Raw genomic sequence first — 9,950 nt, 5'->3', positions numbered from 1 at the left:
GACGTCTACGTTGACAGTTGGGTTATGTAGTGATTAAGCACTTAATTGGATCCATTTTATATGTAAACATGTTCAAATAATATACATATAAAACTTTATTAGTATGCTGCTAGATATTTTCCTATACGCACTCATACAAAGGCATAAATACACATGTATACATTTAAGCTTACCCTGCAGTATGGGATGGCAGTCCGTACATAACAATTTTAACTCACATTTCAGGCTATTACTAGCCACAGTCTTCATGGGAGGACTCTTTGGATATAGTAACTGCATATCACTTCCATTACAAATAGACAGTTGACTATGCAATACGTTAAATAACTACTGAATTACAATGCAAAAAAAGATTCAAGTGTCTACTCTATACATTACTTGGGAACAGTAGAGTTGTAATTGACATACATACTAATTAAAACCATCCATAGGGTTAGGCATTTGTTTATATATGTATGTATATTTACGGAGTCATTGCCACCTTGTTGAACTGCTGGGTTTAGCCTATTTGTTGATGTGTTAGTTTATACAAAGGAGGTCTGTGTTTAAGTAAAAGAGTGTATGTGTGTCAAGTGTAGATAAAGCCTTTCAAGACACACATATATTTTTACTGTTCTCATTTAATTGTTTGATTTCATTTTTTGCCAGCAAGTGTTGGTGTCACACGTGGAGAACTGATTGGTATTGATCACCACAAATATTTACTAAATGGTTGTCTCAATCACATACATAATAGTTATATGGAATTTATATAGACAAAATTTAAGAAGTTACAAGCTTAATATGTTGCATTTAGCTTATGATCATTGCTTTCCCGTTTTTTTGTCTAAGTGTAGCATTAGCAACAAAGAGCGATGATGCCGTACAAAAACAACACTCAGTCAATGATGAAGAATAAAACGGAATAATTTTTGTCACTCTCTTTTTGGTTAAATAATGAATATAGAAAATCGTTTCTTCTTGTTTTTACTTTTTTATTATTATTTTTCGCTTCTAAGCAGCTTAATAATACATGTGAACATATTAAAAGCAACGACTACGGAAAAAGCAGAAAAAAAAATAAAAGTAACCCAAGTTATTGTTTAAAAAGCTTTAGCTTTGTTTATGTTTATGGGGTTTCGCCAACATTATTCACATAAAAATACTCATACACACTAGCATACGGGCAAACTCAAACACAAATACATACACACAAATATATACATACCCAGCAACAACTTACTTTTCAATTACTACTACATACCACCTGCATTACTTAGAAGCAGTCTGGTAATGACTTACAAATACTTTGTTTTTAACACAAACAGAAGTTTGTTTTGGTGAAAACTAATAGCAGCGGACGTATCCTCGTAGGCATTTATTTCTCAGAATCAAAACTACTTATTAACTTTCTATATGCAGGCTAAGTACTTGTCTCCAATGTCATCCCCCTGTTGAAATAATGACTTAAAATGCTATTGTGAAAATAAATTTTAACATTTTAACCCCTTACTTTTCAATGTAAGTTTTTGCTGGGTATATTCAAGCACTCTCATACTCTGGTATAAGTAAATAAACATACATGCATACATATCGTTAAACTATAGTTGAACGTTTGTATGTATATAGTACTTATTATACAATCACCCCAGTATGACTGGAGCCGCCTATGAGCCGCATAAAGTGTTTGTGTATTAATTGTTTTTATGAGGTGGGGTTGTTTATTTATGAGCATGATACTTTTTTTTAAATGATTTTAGTTTAAATTTTGTTTTTTTTTTCTTTCGCTCTTTCCCACATCTTTCAGTAACTATATTCACGTATATATGTATGTATGTGTGTGAGTGCCATTGAAAACCTGCAAAAGGGAAACGGAAAAAAAGTAATTCATTGTGCTTAAGGGGTAAATTGACTATTTTTATTATAATTTAGATTTTAGTGTATGTGGTGTTGATGACGATGGTGTTGATGATACTGTTACCATTATGAGATCGATAAATAGAGATAAACATTATAAAGAATATTTATTTTCTATGATTTTTTTTATACTTATTAATGTAATTATGTTTATGCTTTCTTGAACACTATAAGATAAGAAATATTTTTACTAGTACTACTACGTTTTTGGTTAATTAAGTTTTCTGAATAGAAGTCAATTGATATGAAAAATATAGAGAATATTAGAGTGGGTATGAAACGTGATATTTTATATGTGTACTTGTAATATTTTATTTTTATTTCTTTTTTGCATAAATAAAGTTATTAAGTAGCACTCATACGTGTTTTAAAATAAGTAAGTATTCATAGGTAATGGTAGCGTTAAATGATAGATAATTGTATGTATATCACTCATACGTACCCTATTATTTGTGTACACACTTAAAATAAGAGTTAATATATTCAAAAGGGTACAAAATTAGAAAAAGAGGTAAATGCACTGATAATTACTACAAATACTTATAATCCAGTAGATGTGTATGTATGTAGATAAATGCGGGTAAGAAAACATTATTTTTTCACACTTTAAATCTCCGTTCATTAGCTGATGGAATTTTAAAACAATATTTTTGTATATTAAATAATTGTATTATACAATATACCAAGTCAATCTAGTCATTTTACTTTATTAAAAATTTAATATCATGACTTTTGTTACAATAAACTGTTATGTAATATTATTTTTAATGTTTTATATAGCTTTTATTTGTTAAGAAATTATGAATTTCTTTTTATTAAATATTATAATATTATATATATTTTTTGATGATAATGCTGGAAACCATTACATTAAATATTCTATTATATAGTTTTTCTTGTTTTTTTTTTTTTTTTTGTTGCCAGCACATTTAGATATTGTATTTTTTAATATTATTAATAATTTGAAATATTAAAACGTAAGCAGCAAAAGAATAATAATTTAAAATGGACAACTAAACATATAACTATAATTAAGATAAACTTTAAAGACATCTTGTATTAATGGATCTGAATTTTTCATATGAAACCCTTTTTTAATGGCTCATTTCATGATCACAAAATTTCGATGTAATTTTGAATAATTTTTCAATTGGGAAACTATTAAATCATCTAACGGGAAACAGATTTTAGTTTGATTTTAAGTTTTGTATATAAAAATCCATTTTGATGGATAAATAAATCCAAACAATATTGGAGCAAGGTGTATATTTAGGAAACATAAGGTGTGTTTGTATGTATGTTTGTTTGTTTGTGCTTTATGGACAGCTAAACGGCTGAACCGATTTCCTTGAAATTTTCAGAGTGTCTTCAGCTATGTCCGAAAGGAACTATAGGCTACCTTTTGTTTTGGAATTTCAAGTGAGGTGCCACGCCCACCTACAAAATAAGTATTAATAGTCGCATATCTCAGAAATTGCAACAGCTAAAGTCCTCAAATTTTGTATGAACAACTTTGACATTCATATGAACACATGTTGACAAAATGGGCAGCATAGCTACAGTGGGCGTGGCACCTCCCATATAAAGAAAATCTTAAATTAATATATCAGAGAAAATATAACAGCTAGAGTCCTCAAATATTTTCGGAGCCACTGTAGTATCGACATGAATATTTAGGACGGACTACCAATAGGGGGCGTGGCATCTCCCATAGGAATTAAATACCAAAATTCGTTTATCTGGACTATTGGATATATAATCTTAAAATTTTGCACGAAGACCTTTAACATCCATATGAAAATGGCCGGACTTTCATAAGTGGGGCTTGGTACCTCCCATATGAATCTATCTATCTTCTATATATATATATATATAAACTAGCTAAAAACCCGGCGTGCTTTGCTTCTCCTGTCGATATAAAATAAAAAATTTTCAAAATATATTGATATACATTTTTTGTTTATAAAGATTTTATTATTATTTGTTTGTCACTATCCAAAACCATAAAGTAATAAGACAAAGAAAGTTTGATATTTTAAGTATTTTATTAATTAATGATATTTATGTACATATATTATTTCTTAATAATTATTTCTTACAAGGAGGATTTTATTTCATTGATGCGCCAGGGGGAACCGGAAAACCTGAAGATCGACAGGAGTAGCAAAGCACGCCGGGTTTTAGCTAGTTGATCTATATTGTCTGCACATTCTGTAATTCAAATTTCATGTAAATCGGTTCAGCTTCTTGTACGTTGTAAAGGCAAGTTTGATTTACAGGAAGTGGAAGTTTATAGTTCAATTTGTGATAATGACACAAATAATGTCTCTGGTGAAAAAAAAGCAATCGTACTCAAAAGCCAGCAAAACTTAAATTGAAAAGTAAAAAGCTGAAACAGACAATTTTCACTATTTATTTATTAGCGTTTTAACTCATTATTTTGATATGATGATGACATAGGAGTACAGTTTGGGGTTCGGGAAATCCCGTCCGGGAATTCTCGGGAAAAGTTTGTTGGGATTTTCCGAGAAATTTTTTTAATCATTCCCGGGAAAACGGGAAATTTTAAATACACGTATTTGTAACATATTTTGGAAAAATTAGCGATTTTATAATTTATCGTAGATTTTTTTCTTGCAGTTAAAATCATTTCTCTAATATGGCGATAATTTTATTTTAAAGTCAAATTACAAAATATCATTAATGGTGCAGAAGGAAATGAAAAAAATCCTTAATTAAAAACTATCAATCTACGTAAAAGCTTAACTTGAAGCAAGTACAAATAGAACCAAATATTTTGAAATTAATGAATTTCGGAAGCCAACGTTTGTGGAAAGCGGTTGAGTTATCTCAGTAGCTGGACATTTTTCAACAAAATAATGGAATAGTTGATCTTTTCTTACATGTAATTAATTCTAAGAAGTATGAATGTATCTTATTAATTTAATACTTAACTATTCTTCTGCCTATGGAGTATATGATCTGTTTAGTAGTCCTATAGTATGCAAACTATCCCACCAAGGTTGGCTATGAAGTAACTCCCAAAAAAAAACTCAAAAGCCAGCAAAACTTAAATTGAAAAGTAAAAAGCTGAAACAGACAATTTTCACTATTTATTTATTAGCGTTTTAACTCATTATTTTGATATGATGATGACATAGGAGTACAGTTTGGGGTTCGGGAAATCCCGTCCGGGAATTCTCGGGAAAAGTTTGTTGGGATTTTCCGAGAAATTTTTTTAATCATTCCCGGGAAAACGGGAAATTTTAAATACACGTATTTGTAACATATTTTGGAAAAATTAGCGATTTTATAATTTATCGTAGATTTTTTTCTTGCAGTTAAAATCATTTCTCTAATATGGCGATAATTTTATTTTAAAGTCAAATTACAAAATATCATTAATGGTGCAGAAGGAAATGAAAAAAATCCTTAATTAAAAACTATCAATCTACGTAAAAGCTTAACTTGAAGCAAGTACAAATAGAACCAAATATTTTGAAATTAATGAATTTCGGAAGCCAACGTTTGTGGAAAGCGTTTGAGTTATCTCAGTAGCTGGACATTTTTCAACAAAATAATGGAATAGTTGATCTTTTCTTACATGTAATTAATTCTAAGAAGTATGAATGTATCTTATTAATTTAATACTTAACTATTCTTCTGCCTATGGAGTATATGATCTGTTTATTAGTCCTATAGTATGCAAACTATCCCACCAAGGTTGGCTATGAAGTAACTCCCAAAAACAGTTTCTCTTAGCGGCTAGAGCAGGATATTCACAGAGAAGATGGAAGACAGTTTCTTCCTTTCCCTGAAACTGTGACAGTACTCATTGCAGGAGTGCCCACGCCGACTTGCATATCTGCCTAGCACTCAATGTCTTGTTATTACTGCTATCAACCGCGTATTTCGGGTTATAATGTGTCTTGTGCGTTTCTCATTAAAAAAAAGGCCACAATGCCTTCCATCTATCTTCAGCATTCTGAAGAAAGAATGTGAGGATACTGCTGTTTATAATACCTAACGGAGTTACTACTGAAACGTCGTTGGAGATATCAAGAGCTGATCCCGTTCTAGCAAACTCATCTGCCTGTTCATTTTCATAAAAGCCCCTATGCACAGGGATCCAAACAAAGACAAGGACAGATCATTCTTGCATTGCCTTTATAATAGGAAAGTAGTAGTATAAGAGTTTAGTGGAAGAATATTTCTATGTTGCCGCGAATATTGAGATAATGTAGTACCCTACAGGCTGGATTTAAATAAGTACATATGTTTCAAATTTTTCGTTGGCAAAATTAAAAAAATGGTTTGATTTGTTCTCAAAAGAGAGAAGTGGTCTTTTTTTTGTTAAAAAATGTTGTTATTTTAGTTAAAAATTAAGTTTTATATAAATTCCCGAGAATCCCGGGAAATTAATTTTTTCATTCCCGTTTCCCGGGAAATTGAAAAGTCCGGGAATTCCCAAACATCTACATTGGAGGCAAAAAATTACCACGCTATCTTACAAATCACTACTTAAATAAATACTTTCAAATAGGGACTTAAAAAGTTGTTTTGTTTTAAAAACAAAAAACTCGCTCACACAGAATACGAACTTGGACTTCTTGGTCGTTAGTTCGCTGTCTTACTCACAACACCACCGCTTAGTTATTTTATTGTTTTAACAGACGGTATGCAGTAGACATTGAAGAGTAAGTGGTTATATAAGTACAAGTCATTGCCGAGTTTTTGGTGGGAAACACCACTGTTTTGTTACTTTATAGTGGGTCAACTAGTGGTTTGACATACTAATACTATTTCCTTTTTTATTTGTATAAAAATGCGGTTGCTAATGCAAAATATGTAAGTCATTACTAAACTACTTAAAAGTAATAAAGTTGGTATGAAGAAGCCAGTGAAATAGACTTGTTGAGTAAAAACAAGTCATTAGCAAGTTATTGCTGGGTATTTCCATGAACTGCATACTGGCATAAAAAGACAGCATTTCAAAGATTATGAGTGCGAGCAAAAGTGCTTACTTTTACTTAGTTTATGATTAAAGATTCTATGAAAACGATATACAAACACATACTTATAATTCAAAATGTAACGTTTATGTCTTGATTTTAATGTTTGCATGAGTTGAATGATACAATCATGAATTGCTAAAACTGGATTACGAAGTGAAGAAGAACTAGAACCGGAGAAAATGCAGCAAAGAATATAAGAACTAAAAAAGAAGACAATCAGGAACCAGTAACAACACAACTACTAAATATTTATATACTTATATGCTTGTAGATGGGTGTTAGTTTTGTAAATTGTTAAGATTGTACACATAAAGACGTGTGTGTATAGATCCTATATATGTTGCATGTGTTTGTTTCCTTTATATGAGATTATTTTTATGCTTTTCATCATGTTATAAGTGCTCATTGGAGAATTTTCTGCTCAATGCTGTTTGTTGTATAGTAACTCTATAAATTTTTTCCATAATAATTCTCCATATTGTTCTTGTATATTTATGATGGAAGTAAGTTATACTGATGAAAACTAAGTGTAATGAATATTTTACACATATTCATCTGGCAAACAACTACAACTATACTATATAGCAGTAATACTAACACTTACCACAATACCAACTGTTGTATAAAAAATAAATTCAAAACATTTTATAAAGTTACTTTTCGTATTTATTTATTCATTCATTTTTAACAATATGGATCACTGACTTTTTTTATGGGGTTGTGGGTGATGAGAAAATGCATCTTTTTCTTATTTCATACAAATTTCTACTTTAAATATTACAAATTCAGAGTAATACATCATATGGATAGAAGTTATTATTCGAGATGTTTAGTTAACAAAAACATAAGGTGCATCTACTAAAGAAGCAAACAAAACAAACACAAGAATTATAATGAAAAAAAAAGCTTTTGTTATAAATTATAAAATTGAATTTTATTGTTTTATTTCTCCCTTAATATTTATACGCAAAAACGTAAAAAAATAAGAACAAGAATGAAACAAAAGTATTGTTCATAAACAAGTATTTATTTTGATCCTTATTTCTAAGTGTGTATGTGGATCTGTGCATTTTATAAATAAAAATGTATATGTACATAAATATGTATGTATTTTTATAACATTTTAGAATATATTTTTTTTGTAGTATTTGTGTGTTCATGATTGAAAATTGTAAACTCAATTATTATACATTTCAACACCAACACAGGTTTGCACAAACTTTTATAGAAAAAGCATATAAAAAATATTACATAGTTTATGCATGTGTGTTGTATATACTCTTATAGTTCATGAAATTAATTAAAAGTTGTTTTCTTCATATTTTTCTTACGAATATTTAATTGTTTTTATTTTTCCTTTTTTTGTTTTGTTTTCAGACCATATTGTATACAAACATGCTCAAGGTATAAATAACCTTATAATAACACACACATACACCCAGTTGAGTCCGACCAAATTTACAATTTTTATACCCTCCACCACCATCAGTGGTGATAGAGGGTATATATAACATTGTCATTCCGTGTGTAACACCAAGAAATATTCATCTGAGACCCAACAAAGTATATATATTCTTGGACCTTATGAAATTCTGAGTCGATTTAGCTATGTCCGTCTGTCCGTCCGTCCGTCTGTCTGTCTGTATAAAACATTCTCACGTTAACACGAAGCAACAAAAATTAACGAAATTAACCCAAAATATTTACTATTGTCCTAGGCAGTTTGGTATTGAAAATGAGCAAAATCGGTTCACACCGGGAAAAGTTATGAATCAAAATTTGAAACAACCTCGAAAAAAATAAGGATTTTTTACACATTCTGATGTAATTTTCTCGAAAACAATGAAAGATAATTCCATGAAAATCAGCATACATTCGTTTCTATACAAGAGCTTGACTCCTGCTGAAAATTGCCAGAATCGGTCCACAATTTCATATACCTCCCATACAAAAGTACATATTCCCGGAAAATGGGTTTTTTGTTAATAACTTCCGTCACAATGTCGAAATCTTTACAAAATTTTACAAATTAAAATCTTATATCAATAGAATTCATTCAGAGAAAAAATTTTCTGGATCGGTCCATAATTGAACATAGCTCCCATACAAGGTCCCCTCCCGAAAATAACTTAAACGCAAATAATTCATTTCTAAATCAAGTTATCTATATAAAATTTGGTACAGGTATTGCTCACATATACAGAAATATTACTGTGAAATTTTTTTCCGATCGGTCCATAATTGGTCATAGCTCCCATACAAGGTTCCTTCCCGAAAATCACTTAAACGCGCATAACTCATTACTAAATTAAGATATCCATATAAAATTCGGTACAAGTATTGCTCATATGCACAGAAATATTACTGTAAAACTTTTTTCCTATCGGTCCATTCTTGGTTATAGCTCCCAAGCAAGGTTCCCTCCCGAAAATCACATAAACGCACATAACTCATTACAAAATATTGATATCCATACATTTAGCACAAATATTGCTCTTATATACATAAATTACACTATAAAATTGTTTTACGATCGGTCCATACTTGGTCATAACTCTCATACTAGGCCCCCTCCAGAAAATTACTTAAATGTACAATATTCATTACCAAATAATGATATAGATACAGAATTATGAAATTTTGTTTTTATATACACAATTGGTCATAGCTCCCATACAAGGTCCTCTTTCGAAAAAAAATTTTACTGAAATATAGCTTTCATGTCCAGAAGTTTTGCTTAAAGAATTTTTTACGATCGGTCTATAATTGGTCATATCTCCCATACTAGGTCCCCCTAAAACCGTATTTAACTAGTTGGATTATCAATTTTTGTAGAACAAAATTATATATATGTATTTTGAAAATCCTTAAATCTTTCACACACATGCAAATTAATACATAAATATCGCCAAGCGTTGGTAATGTTCAATAAATCTTGGAATTGTAATAGATTTGAGCTGTTTGAATCTAGGGATTTTTCTATTTAAGATACGAGAAAACTTATTTCTACAAATATTTGATTAATTAGAAAAGTATTAA

The sequence above is a fragment of the Lucilia sericata genome, unplaced genomic scaffold (genome assembly GCF_015586225.1).
Source record: "Lucilia sericata isolate MDLA Ls3-8-SP2 unplaced genomic scaffold, ASM1558622v1 Contig000014F_arrow, whole genome shotgun sequence".
NCBI classification, from domain to species: domain Eukaryota; kingdom Metazoa; phylum Arthropoda; class Insecta; order Diptera; family Calliphoridae; genus Lucilia; species Lucilia sericata.
The sequence above is the reverse complement of the archived record's forward strand: the minus strand, read 5'-3'. Positions refer to the sequence as shown.